The following is a 23,249-nucleotide window of genomic DNA, read 5'->3' on the forward strand; positions in this document are numbered from 1 at the left end:
TTTATCGGACCTATTAATGGTTCATGGTTGCAGCGTCCCACTAATTTTTTTTTTTATTTATTTAAATATGAATTGATTTGTGGGCTACGAAGAAAAAAATAATTGAGTGGCTCACTGTGCTCTGCCCCTCACACTAGTCTTGATTTGGCTTCTCTCCTCTTTTCTTCAATCACCATAACATTTTCACTCTGTCTCTCAACTGATTAATCCATCAAGGGAGGAGGAATCTTAATTTCTTCCGGAATTAGAGGTAAAAAGTTTTACCTTTGCAACACCATTGCTCAGTATTACAAGTTAATCACTACATAAATTACACATTTATTTATTTGTATGTATTGTCTTCTTTCTATTTCAATTTGTAATAGTAAATCTTGAATCAACCAATTGTCCAATGTATCTGGGAGAACAATAGTATGTTATAGGCTTTGAACAATCAAATATTCTTTTACCTATCTATTTTATCTTTGTTTATATGCTTTGAAATGTCTAAGGTCAAGAAAAACCAGTAATATATATACCCACTTATACACACAGGATTGATTGTTTAATTGATGGGAAGATTGAAGATGATGATGTTGAACATGTGTAATATTATTACATGTTAATTACACATATATTTATTTTTGTTTCAATTTGTTGGGTAAGAGCATGCATCCAGCTGAGACTACATAGAGAAGTATGGCCTGAATAAAACTGGTTTCTGGGTGATTTTTTTTTTCTTTATTATTATTTTTATATATTTTTTATTTTTTTTCCCCTGTCTGATTTCTTTATTCTCAGTGAGTTGACCCATGTTATTTTTTATCTTTATGATAAAATCTACACATTTATTTGGTTGATTTATCCAAGAGTTTATAAGATCAAAGTGAAACAACCAATTATTCCAAAAGTTTAAGTTACTGGGAATGAGCAAAGCAATATATATCCATGATTCATATAATGCATAGATGTCAAAATGTTAATATCCCAAAATAAGATCGAACCCACCACCTCATGCGCCCTTCAAATTTTGATCAATATGTAAAGACCGATTTGTTACTTTATTTCCACCACGAAGTTCAATACCAATTTTGTCTCTATTGATCACATCAAAAGTCCATTATAATATAAGTATATTATATGTATACCGAACTTTTCCCCCAATCTTCACAAACGAACCTATTGAATAGAGAGGAAGAGATCATGGATCATAGTGTGATACATCAGAATTAAAATAGAACACACCAAACCCCATAAATCTCTATACCTCTCCAGATTAGATGAAGAGGTATTTGTCACATTAGGGGTTATCTACAATATTGTAAGAGGTTTTTTTTTTAATTATTATAGAAAAAACAAATATCAGTTTGGCCTATAGTTTATTCCTTTACTTATTTATTGAATTCTTAAAAAAATTACTTATTATGCTTGTACAGATTCCATATTGTTCATTCATCTCCTTGATTTTGTTCAATGGCGGCTATGGGATCCCAAGAACTCTCCTCAATTCGGTATTCTTATCATATTTTCTTAAGCTTCAAAGGTGAAGATACCCGAAAGACCTTTACCGATCACCTTTATACAGCTCTGCTACATGTAGGACTACGCACATTTAGGGATGATGATGGACTTGCGAGAGGAGATGATATCTCCAAAGAACTGATAAAGGCAATTGAAGAGTCGAGGATTTCAATAATTGTCTTCTCAAAAGACTATGCATCTTCAACATGGTGCCTTGATGAACTTCTAAAGATCCTTGAAAGCAAGACGAGTGTTGGCCATATGATTGTGCCCGTGTTCTTCCATGTGGATCCGTCCCATGTTAGAAAGCAAAATGGAAGTTTTGCAAAAGCATTTGTAAAACATGAAGAGAACTTTATATCCGAGTCCGACGAAAGAAAAGAGCACGGAATGAACAAGATAAAGAAGTGGAAGGAAGCTTTGACAGAAGTTGCAAATTTGGCCGGGCATGTTTTAGGAGATAGGTAAGCTTGTCTAATTCATTTACTTTTACATCATTTGATTCAAGTGTTCATAAAATTGAATATACAATACTACTCAATTCATTAGATGCATGTCTTTATATGCTTACATTATTATCCATCCCTCTTATCTTATTTATAAGTGTTGACAGATATTTTACAAAAACACCTTACATTAAAAAAATTAAATTTAGTCATTTTAGAAGTTTTAATGTTGGAAATTTGATTATAGAAAATCCTTCTTATATGATCAGAAACTTTTCTACATTGCCTGGAAAACCAGAAATTGCTAAGAATACAAGGGGAATTGCACATCATATGTTAACAATACAGTATAAAGAAATGAGGACTTCAAGGCTACATATATATATAATCTCCTAAACATAATTTGTGTGCAATTTCTTATGCATTTTTATATTGATTCATTTTTTAAAAAATTGATTAGGAGTGATTCTCTTTTTTAACAAACTTGCTTAGCTATTTAAAAGGCCCGAGATCCAAAACCCAAAATGACATAATAAATTAATAGGCTGGAACTTAGGTGTTGATGTTGGTCTGGATTGGGTTAAAGCCCAATTGATCTTATTCTAGACGTAGCCGAATTTGGCTCCGTAATTAATAATCTATAAATATATTTTTCTAGTAATTAATAATCTACAAATATATTTTTCTAGATAATCATAAATAATTAAACACAATTGTCTGTTTATATATTTATGTGTCCGGAATTACTCTCAATAAAGGACTATTATTGGTCTGAATTAACTTAATACGGATGTTATTGGTTCGAATTAACTCAATTTGAGATAGGTTGTAATCTACTGGTGTGTGTCGAAGCAACAAGCGTAAAAGTGTGGCCAAGTTTAAATTTATAGAATGTCACTACCACTTTCAACTAAAACATAGCAAGAGTGAGTAGGGATCATCCCAAGGGAAGGAGTCGTGCTTTGGAATCAATTATAGAGTAGTAGGTCGAATTATAAAAAGAGAGATTGGATTCAATTAAACCAAAGTTCAATTAAAACATGCAATTGACAATCTAGAAATTAGAGGGAAAATAAATGAAAGAGATAACTTGGGGCTTAAAGTTCACCACTAAACTTCACTTCACTAAACACTAACAATTGTAAATTAATGAGGACATTTAAGTTGTAAAATGTGTGTGTGTGTGTGTGTGTGTGTGTGTCACTAATTGAAAACTAAGCATGGATGGCAAATAAGCATAAATTGTCTAGTCAATCTAGTGAATAGCACAACCAATCAAATGAGACCAAAAACCATTCAATTCAACAACAATTAGAACACACACCATAATCTAGAGAAATGTACCCTTTGCATTCATAAGTATGGAACATCAAGAAACAATAATAGATTATCCACATATGTAAAAATTTAAAGCAATTACACTACATCTAGGTTAGAGACATGAAAATTAAACTAATTAAACTAAAGGTGTGACACAATCCATTAAGAAACAAGAATGAACCATCAAATAAATTACAAGAGTATTCAATTAAGCACTATATTTTGACCATCACTAGATTAACAACATCAATAAACATAGACATGCATTAATTCCATTAAATCTACAGAAAAGCACATGAAATCCATTCGAGTATACATAAACATATGGATAGAAATAAATGATCAATTGAAAGCATTAACCCATATACATCAAGTAAAAACCACAAGATATATATTTATTCAAGATCAAAACATTTATTATAGCTAAAATCCCCAAAAATGTACAAAAGACTAGGTCTAGAAAGCAAACTTAAGGGCTATCTATAGCCCTAAGTGAAGGATTTAGCCACTCATTATAGTGGTCATGGAACCTCAAGGGCTAGCTTGGAGGTTGGCATCATCATCATCATCCTTACTTTTTTCCCAAAACTCTAGTTCTAGAGTGAAAACTATGTAAAAAATATCTACTCTGTGAATAATACAAGATAGATTGATAAGATGTTCAATTAATTCATTACATTCCTCTTTTGAGTAGCCTCCAAGTTAGAAAAATAGCCTATGATTGGAGGAAATTCGCAACTATACAAATTAGGTAGAATTCGGTGCGCTCGGGAATTAGACAGCACACTGCTAGCAGGCACTTCAATCTATCAAAGATCTTTGATCAATCAAACACTTAACTTCGATCGATCAAAGGTGACATGGCTTGAAAATATCTTCTTTGGGCTTATCCACTTGGCTGAGCTGGCACTGCCTAATTTCGATCGATTGAGGCTCCCTTCGATCGATCGATGTTCCTCAAAGACTATGTCCTTGGCTTCTTTCCAACTTTATTCCTTAGCTCCAAAATAGGGCTAAATGGATCTTATTAGCCTGTTTGAATTTTATTCACCTAAAATAGGCAATAACACAAATAAGTACTTAAGACATGAACCGGCATCAAATTCATGACGTCGAGTGTTAGGTCAATGACTCCCAAACCGGACGGCTTTAGGGCATTAGGCGTTTAAACATCCCTAAGGACTTACAAGCTCAAATCGACTATATTACAAATCAAAACAACCTCCATTTAATCATTTCCCACTTCTCACCTTTTGGGAGAAGTCCTCACTTTTTATTTGCTTTTACAACTTTTTTTTTTTTTTTTTTAGAAACTTCGAGTTTGGGCCCTCCACCTTTCGGCATGAGAAATTCAATGCTTGATGAGGCTAAAATCCCGACTACTCAATGAAAAGGGATTGTTATCCATTTTTGTCAAGATGAAAGCTTTCAATGCACTATTAGCTCAATTGGGATATAGTCAAATCAATAATCAACAAAGCATGTACCCCACAAATAAATGCTAGTGTGTGCCTGTGCTAGTGTAGAATCTTAGAGTGAATCTCAAAACAATCACAAGATTAAGATGATGTAGACCACAAATGCAAGCAGATATCGATCTTTCAAAAAATTTACTCCTAAATGGTATCCACAAGGCATACAAGTAGTATTAGACTCTCAAGTCAAATAATTTTTAAATTCTAAGTATCATGGTTCCTCAAAAGATCAAAATCATAGCCCAAGACTCTCAAATCATACCACATGCATAGAAAGTAAGTGCGACATGTAAAATATGCTAACACACCCCCAAACTTAATATGTGCATTGTCCTCAATGTGCAAAGAAGGTACAGATAATGGAAAGAGTATACCAAATGGGTGAAGTAAAAGGGACCCGGCAACAAAAGCTTAGCTTTGGAAGGCGCACCCCCAAACTTAGATTCCAAAAACCTGTCTAAAATGGTCACACTAATAACTTTTAAAGCATATGCATCAATGATATAAATGAGAGGTGAAACTGAGAACTGGGCAAAAAGTATGGCATCTAGCAATGTAAAGCTCATAAATGATATCATAAATCCAAAAATCCATATATCGTAAATAAATCTAAAATCAAATATCTAGAAATCAATGTAGTGATGCAATCTAAGAAATAATATCCCAAAATATATCTAAAATATCCAAAAATCCAGTGCAAGTGTCAAGATAGTGTAAAAATATCACAGTAAGAACAGTGCAAATATGAGATAATGAGTAGGAGAGAAAACGGTGGAATCAGACAGTAGGATCTGGAGTAATCATATCCACAATATGCTAGAGCATGGCAGACATCTCAGTGCTATGGCAAGTGAGAGAATCTGTAAGGTGAGTCTGCAGTACGCCAAGCTCACCTTTCACTACAGCCACGTCTGCTCACAAATCATCGTGCCTCCTCAGCAACTCATCATGTCTCCTCGCCAACTCCTCATGGTGCCTCACTAGATCATCGTGCCGCCTTGTAACATCCTCATACCGCTTGGTCATATCAGCTCTGAAAGAAATGAAGTCTGTGTGCAGCTGAGTGACCTCTAATCTGTAGCCAGAATCAGTGCTGGCATAACGGGAACGAGTGTCGGTCTGCTCTATCGACTCTATGGGAGGGACATGAGATGGATCAGTCTACTGTGATGAGGAAGGGACATCTGGCTGTATGCTAGAGGCTACAGTGGTGATGCAACATCTCTACCTGGGAGGAGATCTATCTGTTGTATCATCCTCTAGAGCATCGTCTGTTGCGGCTGCCTGTACTGCTGCTCTCTGCTGCTGTGCCTATAGTCTTTTCATATCCCTATTTGCCCTATTCCTACGACAGGAGTTGAAAGTCTTCGTCTACCTCGCCTGATCATATACTCTCCTCACTCTCTCTGTATCAGGCTCTGGGATCTCCTCGAGGTTAAACTGATACCCTTGATCTAAAAGCAACTGAGTAATCAAATGGCCAAAAGGTAAGGGCCAAGTCTCTGCTCTAGAACTGTGTGAGTGATGCAAGTTCTTCTAGAACTTGTGTTTGAGGCTCCTATATAAGTGCAGGAATAGAAATCCAGTACCCCTGGTCTAAATAGTATAAGGCTTGAAAGATCCCCTCTGGCCTCTGAGTGTTATGGCCTATCGAGAATGTATTGAGGTGTAGCACTGAATCAAATAACCAATACCGAGGATCAATCTCGACTCGGTCTGCAAAGGTATGCCCCTCAAATGCAGTATGTGGAAATATTGTAGCTACCATGGTCAGCTCAGTGGGAAAAAGTGGATGCGTAAGGTACAGAGGCTCTTGAGAATCATCAGCTAACAGAGAAGTGTGGGGCCAGCGACTGGCAGCAGCTATGGCTGGAATAGAAATTTAAATCTGCTGGTCGTCAATGGTGGTATAGAGAAGAAGTCGGTCATCTTCATCCATCCGGAGGTGCTGGTAGAACAGAACAACCAACCGGGGATAGACGACTGTGTCTGCTAGAGTTATAATGGCAACATTGCCCCACCGCACAAGCTCATCATAGGACCACTTGGTCTGGTCCAAGGTAAAGAATAGCTCTATATCAAATCTGTATTAGGTCTCCCGCATCTTACTAGCGTAAAACTCATAAGGAACCTCTCGGATAATAGCACGCTCAGTGTCCATGGAAGATGGCTCAAAGTGGATTGATGCAGAAGATGAAGAGGATAAAGAAGAAGACTCTGCCACTGGAGATGGAGGAGCTCTATGTACTCTTTTCCTAGCAAGAGTCTTTTTACGCTGCATTTGTAAAAGTAACAAGTATAAATCAGTGCACAGGTATAGGATAAGGTAAGCAATTGATAAGAAAACACAAAGCATACCTGAATCAAGTAAAAATAGAGAGAATATATAAATAAGATCATGCTTGTGCAAGAAATGAAAAAGAAAGCTTCAAAATTAGCATTCAACATGCTTCAACTAGACAGGACAGGTCCAAACACAATCAGCAATGGCAATAAAGCAGTGATGGCCTAGAGGGCAGAAAAGTCACAGATGGAACATTTTAAGCAAAAAGATGATCAACAGGACAAGTATAGGCTATGATGTGCATAAAGGATCCAACGTGCATTCACAAACCTAAAACTCAAGTGGATGCTGCAATGACATAATAAGTAGACTCTATGATGACATCGTATCAATTCTTAGCAAGAATGTCTATAAGTGCAACAGGTAAGATCAAATGGAGTAAGCAAGATAACATAGAGCATATAATCATGGCAAAAACCTAGGACTCAAGAATCATGCATGTCATGTAATAGAGACTAAGTGAACTGAACGGTTGCAAAACACTATAATTCAAAACATTTTATGATAGACAAGGTCAAGAAAGAATCCTGGACATGGTATGCAACTAGATAGCATATATCTAAATGATGCACAAATAACAACTCCAGACAAAGAAATATCCTGTATTGCAATGCAACAAAATCAAGGTCTTATGATCACTTATAACTCATGACTCCCTCTAAGATTTAAATAAAGCAGAGAATGGTCAACAACTGAGAATACAAGAAGCTTAACATCTAGAAGTCAAAATCTGGACCAGAAAGAACCTTAGTCATAAGTCCTTACTTAGCTTTCAAGAATGGATCACAAGTTTAAGATATAAAGGCAATGACATGTAAACAAATAGTTTTCAAAACAAAGCAAACATATCCTTAGAGTCAAGTCAAATGCATTTCAAAATTCTATTGAAGCTCGAGAAATGATATTAAGGCCAAAGAACAGAAACAACTTCCAAATCATGCATTTTAAACTCAAAAGTCTATAACACACCCCCAAACTTAGTCAGAAATTAATTTCAAGAAGTCAATTCCAAAATATGTACTAAAGCTTTCAGGGTCAATAAACAACAAAGGAATTAAATGACTTCAAAAAGTTGGGTAGGAATGCAATTAATCTTATTTCTACAAGAGAAGATCAAAATTATGATAAGGAAGATCAAAAGTCATCAAACTTGTGCCCTAGCATGGCAAAAATCAAGAATAGTATCACCACCAGTTCAAAGGCACTTAGAACATGCACATGGATAGAAATCAATAAAATGGAATAAACTTCAACTCAAAGAAAGGCATTTTAGTCAACTTTGGAATTTCTCAACACTTTTGGGGCAAAATTGGAATTTTTGAAGACTTTAGAGTCAAAACATTCAATTGCATTGTATAAAAGCTTCACGACAAGAATCATGCAATGAATGAACATCAAAAGAAGGAAGTAGACTACTCGACTTCACATTTTGAAAATAAAGTTCAAAAGTTTCCTTTTTCAATCATTTGAAACCCAACAAGTATTATCACAAAGCATTTTACCATTAAAGATCATTTTACCAAAACAATGCACTTAAATCGTGAGCAAAAATCAATTGGAGGTTAAAACTTTTCAAAAAAGTTCATTTGAAGCACTTTTGAGCATTTAAGACAAGACTTTGCAAATTCAAGTTCAAATGTACAATTCAAGTCAAGTCATGCTTTTGAGCAATTAAGACAATTAAAAACACATCTATGCATTAATATTCAAGACAAGCAAATGAGACAAGTCTGGGCTATGCTCACAACATTTCAATTTTTAATGCCATTTCAAGATATTTCAAGGTCAAAGAAAGTTTTTCTTTCATTTGAATCTCAAGACAACAAGTTCATTTCAAACATCTTTCCAAATTCATTTCATTTTCAACTTAAGTTTCCAAACTATTTTTCAAAAACTTGGAAATTTTTCTTTCCAAATTCAATTTATCCCTTAACTTTGAAAATTCTTTTCAAGTGTTATCTCAAGTCCCAAAATCAAACAACATGCCTTATTATATTTAAAAATCAAAGTTCAAGAATTTTACGAAAATCCGGCATGGTCTCCCCTTAAAAATGGACTTCCCAAAAATTTTAAAACACAACAATTTCATGCATTTCATTCATTCAACAATCAAAAAGGGACACTGCTGGTGTCGTTGTGAACCAACAAGTTAAAATGTATTAAAGAGTGGCCAAGTTTGAATTTATAAAGTGTCACTACTACCTCTAACTACTAATATAGCTAGGGTCAGTAGGGATTTTCCCAAGGGATCAAGGGCAATGTGATATGGAAATAAGGTCGGACTAGTAGGTCGAATGATCAAAAAGTGGGTTGATTGGTTAATTAAACTATAATGTAAACAAATTCAATACAAAGCAATTAAAGTAAATAAAAGGTAGAGAACAAGAGAGAGAGATCTTAGGGTTTAGAGGTCACCACTAAACACCACCTTTCTTGATACTTAATGTACAATGAATGAGGGGAAATATATGTTGCAACACTAAAATGTGTGAGTGATTGAATCAACAAGCATGAATGACTAATTAAGCATACATTGTCTAAACAACCTAATGAATAGCACAATATATCTAACTAAGCCATTATTCCTTTCTTTAAGCTCACAATAAAAAACATTAACAAGCTAGAGAATTATATTACTTGCATTCATAAGTATGGAACATCAAACAACAAGCATGGATTGTCCTCCCATCTAGGAAAATAAGGTAATTACACTACAACTAGACTAGGGACATAAAAATTAAACTAATTAAACTAAAGTAGAGGCAAAATCCATTAAGAAATGAGTATGAACCATCAAACAAACCACAAAAGTATTCCATTAAAGCACCATGCCTTGACAATCTCTAGATTCATAGCATCAACCCACATAGACATGCATCAATATCACAAAACCAAGAGATAAACACATGAACTTCTATTCTAGCATACATAGACATATGAATAGAATGAAATGGTCAATTGGAAGTATTAAACAACACAAATCATTGTAGAAACAAGATTCATTTATAAATCAAATGTCAAGACAAAAGTTACAACATAAATCCACCTCATAATACAAAACATCTAACTCTAAAAGGCATGCTTAGGGCTAACTCTAGCCCCAAGAAGATGTTTAGCCACTCATTGATGTAATCATCCAACCCTCAAGGACCATCTCCATGGTAGGATTGATCTTCTTCTCCTTGATGGAAATTCTAGATGAATGAAAGAACTCCTAAATGGTGTATGTCTCTCTTTCTCTTGGCTCCCCTCTTTTATCTTGTTGTATGATGATATATTATGATATGATGATCCCCTTATAAAAATTGCTCAAAATCCTTATATAGGTAACTCCAATATCACACCCAATGGTCAGGTTTCATGTACTAGGGCCCCTCCAATGATTGCACCACGAGCCATCTTTTAATGAGCTGGACTCTATTTTATTTTGAACTTGAAGAGGTTCAATCGATCAAATTCTGATGAGATCGATCGAAGAATGTTTAGATCGATCAAAGTTTGATGGCGCCTTTTTGGAATAAGACAAATCTGAGATATTTTTTAAATATTTTGGGAAAAAGACAAAAGTGGTAGGTGGGGATAAGATCAACGAAGTTCGATTGATCGAAATGAAAGTTAGATCAATCGAAGATGGAAATTCAAGAGGATAAAGACAAGGGGTTTGATCTTTCTTGGTGAGGCTGGATCGATCATTGTTAGATCGATCGAAGATATGTCTGATTGATCGAACCTTGTTGTTTTCTACCACTTTGCTCTTTTTTGCTTATTTCTTCCAATCAGCTTGAGATTGCTTCTTTTATGCTCTAATTTGGCTAAATTGAGTTATTTTGGGGATAAGTGCCTGAAAAGGGCAATAACACGAAATTAGTCTAAAATGAAAAATTAAGATAGATAAAGGTTCTAGAATACTAGAGCTTAAGGGGTTTAAATGCGCATTTTTCAGTGCTTATCACACCCCCAAACTTAAATGTTACTAGTCCCTAGCAATGAACTACAAAGTAAGGGAATGAAATGAACAACTATATAACTGTGAATTTAAAAAGCAATAAATGGATAACGCCACTTTCGTAGGGAATACGATTGTATTTAGCACATGCAACAAGCCTTTTAAATCTCTAGGTTACCCCTAGTGGACGAGTGAAGTCTCGTGAGGTTTCCAGAAAAGATACCCACAAACATTAAGCTCATTCTCATAAATGAGGCACCAATATTGCAAACAATCATTGGAAGAAAACTACCTCAAGTATGTAATTTTTGAACCATTTTTAAGCAATCTCCCAAAATCTCAACACCAAGTAAGCAAGTATGGTCCTCCACACATCAAGAAAATGATCATGCAAATCAAAACAACACTAGAATCCTTTTTAAGTGAACCAGCATCAAATATGTTGCTATCTAAGCCAACTAAAGAAATGATCACATCCTTACCCTTAAACTAGCACACAAATCTAGTATCGATTATTAGGACAAAGAGTGCACCTTTTATTAAAGTTTTATTGTTCTAGATGCACTTATTCTTTTCACTCGATTTTTTTAATTTTTTTTTTTTTTAACTAACCTGGAGGATCAAAGATGGAAGCATAGTGCAATGTGTTGATCTATTAAGCTTTCTAGTAGCAATCCAAAAGGTCGAGCGTTAGGTCAATAACTCCAAAACCAGACGGTTTTAGGGCATTAGGCATTTAAACACCTCTAAGGACTTACAAGCTTAAATCAACTAGGCTACAAATCAAAATAACCTCCATCTAATCATTTCCCACTTCTCACCTTTTTTTTTTTTTTTTTTTTTAAGCAAGTTTAATTATTAACATAGAGTTTGGGCCCTCCACCTTTCGGCACGAGAAATTCAGTGCTTAATGAGGCTAGCATCCCGGCTACTCAATGAAAAGGGATTGTTATCTACTTTTATCAAAATGAAAGCTTTCAATGCACTACTAACCCAGTTGGGATATAACCAATTCAATAATCAACAAAGCATGTACCCCACAAATGAATGCTAGTATACACCTGTGCTAGTGTAAAATCCTATAATGAATCTCAAAACAATCACAAAATCAGGATGATGTAGACCACAAGTACAAGTAAGATATCAATCTTTCGAAAAATTTACTCTTAACTGGCATCCACAAGGCATACAAGGAGTATTAGACTCTCAAGTCAAGTAATTTTTAAATTTTAAGCAATATAGTCCTCAAAAGATCAAAATCATAGCTAGTCATGGATCAATCATAGAAAATTTCTCAAATACACAAGTCATGCTCAAAATTTTGAATTAAAAACAAACACTGCAAAGAACACCTATTACCCCTAAACTTAAATTGCTCAATGTCCTCAATAAGCAAAGAGAACAAAAGGAAAGAGTATACTAGTGCAGCTATGGCAAAGAGTAGCCGGGACATAAGTATCCGAAGTGGGTGGTATAACCCCCCCAAACTTAGGATTGACTGTGGTCCTGAAAAGATGGCATTGGATAAAAAGCTGATCAGATAACAAAGGGGATAATAACAGTGCACAGTGGACATGCAAGTGTAAATGGGATAGTAAATGAAATAAAGAGAGAAGACTAAGGGTATTCCTGAAAAATTTTGGGCATCACTCTCTCACTGAAGTCACTGGGATGTACCTGATAATGGAGTTAATCACAGATAAATATATCAATATAATAACCAGACGTCCAAAAATATCACGTATATGATATAGAAAATAAAAAGAGTATAAGGTACAACACAGTATTTAGGCCAACAGATTGGCCGAAAAAATAAGATAAAGTATTAAAATAACAGTCAGGAACACAGATATATATGATGATATAAGAAAGAAAAAGATCAGGCAGAAGTGGTCGGTCTCGCGGGGCGTGATCCTTGAATATCTCTGGATAAGTCCTACAGTGCAACTAAAACGTCCTCACTGAGAGTAGTCATGTCAGTGCTAAGGGAGGCCACATCTGACCGAAAGGAGACAACTGCGTCCTCCAAGGTCTGGATATGTTCTCCTAGGCTGGGTACCTGAGCTGGAGGGTCAGGGATAACTAGGTCAGGAGACTGATGCTCATCCTAACTGTGCTCCTGGGATTATACTGGTGACCTTGCCGAAAAGTGATGAGGTGACTCCGCTGGAGGCTCCTGCTCCAAATTAATCCCCACATATGCATCCGTAACCACCGGTAGGTCTGTTGGATCATCTGCTATTGCCGCTGCTACCTCTGTCTCTGCCTCCTCAGCCTCCTCATCTACCAAGGCGGCCTCATCCTCTAAACTCTGAATCAGAGCATTGTAGCTCTTATCTTAATCCTTCTTGCCATAGCGGCAAGCGCCTGCCTCAGAATGCTCCGCTGGATGGAAAAGGTAGTGCTGATTTCGGAGAATCTGAGTAATGAGATGTGCAAAGGGAAGGAAGGTTGCTCGCCCGAGCTTTGTCTTACTGATGTAGCTGGAGTAAAGCTTCATCATGACACTCCAGTAGAGTGCAGGAATCGAAAACCAATGGCCCGTGTAGAATGCATAGAAGGCAGCAAGAAAGTCTGAGCGCCGCTGGATCTTATGGCCCGCCATAAATACATTTTGGTATAAGACCGTATCAAAAAACCATAGATCATCAGGCAGATAAGTCTGAGTAACGAATGTCTCGCCATCACAATATGGCCAGTTAGTGCAACGGCCATGTTTGTGTCAGATGGCTTCTGAAGAATAGGATACTTAAGGTCGGGAGAGCAGACGTGTGGGCATCGAGAAGATCTGGCTAATGTCTCAACTGTGGTGTGGATAGGATGGCCATCAATAGTGGTCTGTAACTCAGCTAGGTTACTTAGGGCTGGCCAGAGGTTCTGGTAGAACAACTGGACGAGCCGCGGGTAAACCGGGTAGGCGACCGGGGCCATAATAATTGAAATGTCGCGTCGCTCAATCTCATCATAAACTACCCTAGTCAGGACTGACCAGGAGAAGAATGCAGTATCAAAGATAGACTCGTGCACCACTGAAAGGCTTGAGTATCTCTTGAGAGGTCTGTCTCGAACCTGACCGGGCTGTGCCAGTGGCAGTGAAGGAGATGATATATGCTCGGCCTCATCCGCTGATGAAGAAGATGAAGATGTGGATGCAGAAGAGGCGGAGTGCTCGGACTGATCTGGAGTTGGCTCCGCTGGCTCCTCTACTCGCTATCTCACTCAGCGGTGATACAGCCGGCAAGTAACAGTCTTGACTCGAGCCATAGTCTGTAAAATAAAGAAACACTTGCAATTATAGTTAGTAATAGGAATAGCCTATAAAATATAGAATTTAAGCACTACAGAATCATGTTTGTCAAGTAAGATAGACAACTCAGAATAAATTACATGAATCTATGTAAGTGATAATGCAGCCAAGTATAGACAGTAACTAAGTGGAACATGCTAAACATAATAAGTATGGAATGCATCCAATGTGAAAAACACAGGCATTGGGCATTAATGAGATAACATGAGACATGAAAGAGGATAGATGAAGTGTGCATGCAAAGTATTGAAGTTCGATCGATCATGAAAAGATTGGATCGATCTAGGTTGGATCGATCAGACATGGATAAGATTGATCTAGCTTTGATCGATCAAAAAATAGTGTGATCAATCGAACTCTATAAAAATACAAAAAGTCACAGATCTGTGATGTGGATGACACGGGGGGTACCTAAGCAAGCTCGTGGGTCCCTCTAAACCTCAACAAGTCAATTTTGGTCATTTAAATAGGCATGTGACCCCCCAAATTGAAATCGGAACAAAATATATACAAATATATACATATATAAATATACATGCTTCAAAGATGGCAAAAATGGAAACAATCAATTATGGAAGTTTAGATCTAAGCATGGAAATCATGGAAATTAATAGAGTAAGGCTGGGAAATGGAAAATAGGAACCAAAACTTAACCAAAACGAAGAGAGAAGTGGAGACCAAGAGTGAGAAGGATGAGATCTGAAGCGAGGAAGAGTTTGGAAGCTTGTGGAAGATCGCCGAAGGTTCACCGGAGGTGGGGAAGAAGGTGAACAGCTCTGGGAGAGGAAAAGGGTTTGAGATCGATCATGAAATTGATCAAAATGACCCTTGGGTTATATTTTTAAAAATGATCTTTGACATGTTCGATCGATCTGAAAAAGAAGAGATCGATCGAACTAAGATCGATTTTAAGGAACTTAAATCGATCGAACACAAAAAATGACAAAGTATATATATATATATTTTTTGAAAATGTAAAAAAAAAAAAAAGAAAATATTTTTGGACTTTAAAAAAATAAAATAAAATATTTTTGAAATTTAAAAGGAAGTCAAAGTCAACAGAAAGCACTTAGATCGACGGAACTCAGATCGATCTAAACTCGATCGATCCAACAAGTGAAAACCTACAGATATGTTCGAATGATTGCATAGAGAGGTGATATTTTATAGCTTCAAAATTTTTTCTAAGTGTGGAACACAAATCGATCTGAGGAAAATCTAGATTGATCTTAGAACTCTCAGATCGATCGAAAATAAAGTTCACACGATGGGACAGAGAGCTGAAATATGCAGTAAATGATCGCACGATGGGACAGAAAGGTGATTGGATGCAGGGGTGATGTTCGATCAATTGAACCTCCTTTGAGATCGATCGAACAGACATAAAATGTTTAATTTGAAAATGACAGTGCATGGATTCTCAACCAAAGTCCTTAACAATATATATGAACCCAGGATATATCTAGACTTCGCAAGAAATGAAAGGTAAACTAGAAATGAGGGAGGAATAGGGTTGTAAACCCTACGAAGCACTAGTATTTAACGTCTCTAGCAAGACGTTGGGCTTTTTTAGCCCGGATCAAAAATTTTATGATGCATCCCCTCCTTGACGGGGTGAATAGATTTTTGAATCCCACCCAACAATTTGTTCCCTAGAGAATTTGTTGGATTTGACTCAAAGGAGATTAGTGGTCCTTTGTCAATGCTATTCTTAGGCTTCCATGCCCTTGCAACACTTATTTTCAAAACCACATTCTTTGAAATCATTTTAGAAGATAGACCTTTGGAAATACGATTTTCAAACAACGACTCAACTTTATCAAGTTCATTTTCAAGACATTTTTTCATAACACACACTTCTTCATGCTTATCCATTGAACTCGGGGTTAGATTAAAGATGATCAACTTCAGTTTCATATGGCCAAATGAGATTTTCATTATCCCTGTCCTATAATTGATGTTGGCATTTGACGTTGCCAAGAAAGGATGGCCAAGGATAATGGGAATTTGGCTCTTGGGATTCAGAACCGGTTCCGTGTCAATGACAACGAAATCAACCGGGAAGATGAACTTATCAATTTTAATCAACACATCCTCAACAATACCTCGGGTCTTTTTGATGGATCGGTCGGCAAGTTACAAAACTACCAACGTCGGTTTCAAATCTCCTAATCCCAATTTAATGTACACTGAGTAACGAAGAAGGTTAACACTTGCTCTTAAATTAAGAAGTGTCCGACTAATAACATGGTCACCAATGACACAAAAAGTAGTAGGTGAACCGGGGTCTTTGAATTTTAGGAGAGTGTTGTGTTGTAAAATCGAGCTTACTTACTCGGTCAAGACCACTTTCTTTGGTATTTAGCTTTTATTCTTCCTCTTTTGGGTGCAAAGATCTTTCAAAAACTTGGCATATGCCAGAATTTGTTTGATTGCATCCAAAAGTGGGAGATTAATCTTCACTTGTCTAAACACTTTAATGATTTCATTCACTTTGGTCTTTTATCTCTCAATAGAAATGAATCCTTTCAAGGTATCCAAAAATGGAGCCTCATGGTCTTTCTTCACAACATTTTAAACACAAGAAGTTTTCAAATCACTTTTCACTACTTTCTCAATAAGATGATCATGCATATGCAATAAAAGAGGAATAGAATGTGAAATGGACGGGTGTCAACTTTCGGTTGTACCGGTTCACTCTCTTCATTGGAAACACCAACTTGATTATCAATAATTTTTCCACTTCTCAAGGTTGTCACCGCATTAACATATTCAATTATATGACCTTCCGTGGAGGAATTGGTTTCTACAACAAATTGTTGCTTTGGTGGGGCATTTAGAGGCATCTTCCCTTTCTCTTTAGCATTCAAAGTACTAGCTATTTGTCCAACTTGGGTTTCTAGCTTATCAATGGATTGAGAATGAGAATGAAGCAATTAAGTGTTTGCCTCTAAAGTGCCAAATGCGGTCAACACTCTTTTCTCAAAAGCGAGACTCCTAGAATTTCCTTGAGAATAAGATGATTGATTAGGAAAATGAGAATTAAAAAATTGGTTTCCATGTGATGATTGAAATGATGATCTATAACCTTGGGAACCTTGGCTTTGCATTGGAGGTGGAACATACTTTCCTTAAAAACCACCTTGGGGAGGGTTTGAGCCTTCCCCTTGGCTTTTCCAAGAGAAGTTTGGATGGTTCCTCTATCCGACATTGTAGTGTGTGCCATAAGGATTATTCCCTTGGTTAACAAATATGGCATTAACTTGTTCATGGTTCTCACTTTGGACATGTCCATATGGACAATTGGAAGTAGAATGTAAGATACTAGAACAAGTCACGCATGATTCACTAGATGGATGATGAACATGATTAGGGGAGGAAGATACTTGGTTCACTGAATTGTGGTTGATCAAGAATTGATCAAACCTTTGAGTTAAAGATTTCACCTTAGTGGCTATGTCATTGGAGTTGTCAACTTGATACAAGCCGACGTTCTTCCTTCCACCTAGATTTCTACCATTTTTAGAGGACAAAGGTCTATGCATGGAATTTTCACTCATACTTTTATACAATTGCCAAACATCATTTTTATGTTTATCAAGATAAGAACCACCCATAGATGCATCTACCATCCCTTTTTGATTATTCGGCAAACTTTTAAAGAAGTATTGGACCAATTGCCACTTAAGAATGTCATGATATGGACACTTCCTAAGCAAGTTATTAAATCTTTCCCATGCCTCTTGAAACAATTCCCCATCCCCTTGAGAAAATTCACAAATTGAAGTTCTCATTGCATTGGTCTTTGATGCCGGGTAGTACTTCTTCAAGAAGTCTTGTTGCATTTCTGCCCAAGAAGTTATCGAAAAAGGCCTAAGATTTTTGAACCAATATTTTGCTTTGTCTTTAAGGGTAAAAGGAAAGAGTTTGAGTCTTAAAACCTCTTCTGGCATGTCTGTGTATTTCACAGTGGAGCATACTTCAAGAAACTCATCTAAATGCTTGTAAGGTTCTTCACTTGGAAGTCCATGATAGTTAGGAAGCATTTGAATAGTTTACGGTTTAATTTTATAATGGTGAGCTCTAAATTGGGGTAGTTGAATGCATGTCGATACATTGAATTCATTTGGAACATACTGATCACGCAAAACAATGGGAGGATTCCCAACCGGTGGTGCTAAACGGACACCATGATTAACTTAAATAATGGGAGGTTGTGGAGCAAAAATTGGCGGAGGCATTCCCAATGGAACTTGGCCTTGTTGTTGTGGAACAAATGGTCTTGGCATGCCTAATAGTACTCAAATAGTGTCATGATGCACATTAGGGTGGAGGATGCCTTGTTAGTATATGTGACCTAGGTCCTCCACATGGTCCTCATTTTGCTCTTTTATTGATGAAATAGAGTCAATTAATCTACCTCTTCCCCTACGAACACTGGATTCAAGATTCAAATCAAGTGAAACGGGAGTATGATTTAATGATCTACGACCATGCATGCACTAACAAAACAAAAACAAGCAAAAAGCAAGTAGCAATTACTTAGCCTTCGCGACAATTCAATCAACAAACATCCTCTACATTCATTGATCCCATACTCCCATGCTTTCAACATATGCAAATAAAAGTAAATTACCTCCATGCGGGCTCACGATTTATCTAAGAATTTAAGAACCTACCACCACGCGGGCCGACAATTTAACTAGAGATTGAGTTAGAAAAAGCTCACAAAGGGTCCTTAAGCAACTTTAATTTAGTTTTCAAGTTTTTAAGTTTTGCTATGCTTTGCAATTTTTTAGATTTCTGGCTTTTTTATGCTTAGCTTAGCTCCTTGCTTTTCAATTCTCCTTTGTTTCACTTCCTTGCTCAATGCACTTAGTTAATCAAGAACAAACACAATAAGTAATAAAAATAAAATAAAGTAAAGACACGATCAAAAGTACTAATTCCTAATTGTTTCCAAAACACGGCGTTATCAAATAAATCCTCGGCAACGGCGCCAAAACTTGGTGTCGTCGTGAACCAACAAGTTAAAATGTGTTAAAGAGCAGCCAAGTTTGAATTTTTAAAGTGCCACTACTACCTCTAACTACTAATATAGCTAAGGTCAGTAAGGATCATCCCAAAGGATCAAGGGCAATGTGATATGGAAACAAGGTCGGACTAGTAGATCGAGTAATCAAAAAATTGGTTGATTGGTTAATTAAACTATAATGTAAACAAATTCAATACAAAGCAATTAAAGTAAATAAAGGGTAGAGAACAAGAGAGAGAGTCTTGGGGTTTAGAGGTCACCCACTAAACACCACCTTTCTAGATACTTAATGTGCAATGAATGAAGGGAAATATATGTTGTAACACTAAAATGTGTGAGTGATTGAATCAACAAGCATGGATGACTAATTAAGCATACATGGTTTAGACAACCTAATGAATAGCACAATATATCTAACTAAGCCTTTATTCCTTTCTTTAAGCTCATAATCAAACACATTAACAAGCTAGAGAATTATACTATTTGCAATCATAAGCATGGAACATCAAACAACAAGCATGGATTGTCCTCCCATCTAAGAAAATAAGGCAACTACACTACATCTAAACTAGGGACATGAAAATTAAACTAATTAAATTAAACTAGAGGCACAATCCATCAAGAAATGAGTATGAACCATCAAACAAATCACAAGAGTATTCTATTAAAGCACCATGCCTTGACAATCTCTAGATTCATAGTATCAACACACATAGACATACATCAATATCACAAAACCAAGAGATAAACATATGAACATCTATTCTAGCATACATAGGCATATGAATAGAATGAAATGGTCAATTGGAAGTATTAAACAACACAAATCATTGTAGAAACAAGATTCATATATAAATCAAATGTCAAGACAAAAGTTATAACATAAATCCCCTCATAATACAAAACATTAAACTCTAGAAGGCATGCTTAGGGTTAACTCTAGCCCCAAGAAGATGTTTAGCCACTCATTGATTTAGTCATCCAACCCTCAAGGGCCATCTTCATGATAGGATTGATCTTCTTCTCCTTGATGGAAACCCTAGATGAATGGAACAACTCCCAAATGGTGTATATCTCTCTAATCTCTAAGCTCCCCTCTCTTCTCCTGTTATATGATGATATATTATGATATGATGATACCCCTTGTAAAAACGGCTCAAAATCCTTGTATAGGTATCTCCAATGTCACACCCAATGGTCAGGTTTCGTGCACTTGCACCACGAGCCATCTTTTAATGAGCTGGACTCTGTTTTATTTCGAACTTGAGGAGGGTCAATCGATCAAATTATGATGAGATCGATCAAAGAATGTTCAGATCGATCAAAGTTTGGTTGGATCGATCAAACCATGGTAGCGCCTTTTTGGAATAAGACAAATCTGAGATATTTTTGGGATATTTTGGGAAAAAGACAAAAGTGGTAGGTGGGGATAAGATCAAAGAAGTTCGATTGATCGAAATGAAAGTTGGATCGATCGAAGATGGAAATTCAAAGAGGATAAGGACAAGGGGTTTGGTCCATCTTCTTGAGGCTGGATCGATCACTGTGAGATTGATCGAAGACATGTCTGATCGATCGAACCTTGCTGTTTTCCACCACTTTGCTCCTTTTTGCTCTTTTCTTTCAATCAGCTTGAGATTACTTCGTTTATGCTCTAATTAGGCTGAATTGACTTATTTTGGGGATAAGCGCCTGAAAAGGATAATAACACGAAATTAGTGTAAAACAGAAAAATAAGTTAGATAAAGGTTTTAGAATACTCGAGCTTAAGGGATTTAAATGCACACTTTTCAGCACTCATCAACAGCCCACAATTAATCCACAAATCCAATTAAATATTGCCTATTCTCCTTTTAACAACTACAATAACCATATCTCATTCATCCATGTCTACTTTGTTCCCATTAACATTCAGCCAACATCAAAGGCCAATCCAAATCAAATGTTCCCAATATTTTTGCATTTTTATTTTTAATTTTTAGTTATTTTGCTTCTTTTCAATTTTTATTTTGTTTTCCCTTTTTATATGTCTACAAAAATATAAACAAGTAACAACTAAAATGCAAGAGATTAAAATAAAATAAAAATAATAAAAATAAAAGAAAAGAAAGCAAACAGAAACACAATAATAATAAAAATAAACTATTTTTTCACATACCCGAAAAAAAGATCAAAGATAGAGAAGGAGAGGGAGATTCTAAAGATTTTTCGGCCAACCATGGCAAAAAAGACAATCGGAGTTTCGCCGGAAAGTTCAGAGCTCACTGGAACTTGAAACCAAGGTCTCATTGGCCTAAATTGGCTGGAGACGATGTATTTGATGCTACCCGAATGAGAAAAGAGAGAATGGAAGATGAGATTTGGCCTTTGGGCCAAAAATCTCGCAGGAAAAAATGGATGTTAGCGGCAATGAAGTTTTGGCTTCTTTGGAGTTTGTCGGCACTTGAGAAGAGAGGTGGAGTGGTGGCAGCTATGAAAGAGAGGTTAAGAGAGATTGAGAGGGAGAGTGAGATGGATTGAGAGGGAGGAAGATTTGGGAAGAGGGAGTGAGGGAGGTTAGGGTTTGGGGCGAGAGAGGGAAGAAGAAAAAGGAAATAGAAAAAGAAACGAAAAAAGAAAAGAAAGAAAAATAGAACAGAGGGAAAAATAAAAAGAAAAAAATAAAATAAAATAAAAAAATATTAAAGGAACTGAACGGCCAAAGGAGTTTCCGAAAAATTCAAATGACACAATTTCGATCGATCGAAGTATTTCGATCGATCGAACTCTCAACTTTGGTCGATCGAAGTGGATTTCGATCAATCAAGATTGACTTCGATCGATCAAGATGGAATTTGAAAAGTCCTCAACCCAGGTGGTTCGATTGATCGAAACCTCACTGGAAGTGCACAAAATGCAAGAAATGGTCCGTAAGCCAGATTTTTCAACTCAACACATATCTAGACGACGTAAGAAAACATAAAAACCATAAATGAGGGAGGAATAGGGTTGTGAACCCTACAAAACACACTAGTCTTTAACGTCTCTAGCAACACGTTGTGCTCTTTTAGCTCGGATCAAAGATCTTGGTATGCATCCCCTCCTTAGCGGGGTGAATGGAATTTTGATCCCACCCAATAAATCATTCCTGAAGGAACTTATTGGATTTGATTCAAGAGAATTTAAAGGTCCTTTGTCAACAAGACTCTGGGGCTTCCATGCCGTTTCAACACTTGGTTTAAAAACACTTTTCTTTGAAATCTTTTTGGAAGATGAATCTTTTGAAGTTCCAACATCAAGTAAAAAATCATGTTTTTCAAATTCACTTTCAATGTATTTTTCAACAACACACACATCTTCATGCTTGTCCATTGAACTCAGGATTGGATTAAAAATGTTCAACTTCACTTTCAAATGGCCAAATGAAATGTACCCTTTGCATTCATAAGTATAGAACATCAAGAAACAAGAATAGATATTCCACCTATGTAAGAATTTAAAGCAATTACACTACATCTAGGTTAGAGACATGAAAATTAAGCTAATTAAACTAAAGGTGTGGCACAATCCATCAAGAAACAACTGTGAACCATCAAATAAATCACAAGAGTATTCAGTTAAGCACTATGTTTTGACCATCACTAGATTAACAACATCAATACACATAGACATACATTAATTCCATTAAATCTAAAGAAAAGCACATGAACATCCATTCTAGCATACATAGACATATGGATAGAAATAAATGATCAATTGAAAGCATTAATCCAAACACATCAAGTAAAAACTACAAGATATTTATTTATTCAAGATTAAAACATTTATTACAACTAAAATCCCCAAAAATGTACAAAAGACTAGGTCTATAAAGCAAACTTAGGGGCTATCTCTACC

The 23,249-nt window shown here is 36.2% G+C and overlaps 1 pseudogene; it reads left to right on the forward strand.

Moving 5' to 3' along the window:
- LOC132301595 (disease resistance protein RPV1-like) overlaps positions 1-23,249 on the forward strand; it is a 27,435-nt pseudogene continuing 4,186 nt past the window's right edge.

Source organism: Cornus florida, unplaced genomic scaffold (genome assembly GCF_030987335.1).
Source record: "Cornus florida cultivar Cherokee Brave unplaced genomic scaffold, ASM3098733v1 CherokeeBrave_3.0.0_Hap2_Chr03, whole genome shotgun sequence".
NCBI classification, from domain to species: Eukaryota; Viridiplantae; Streptophyta; class Magnoliopsida; order Cornales; family Cornaceae; genus Cornus; species Cornus florida.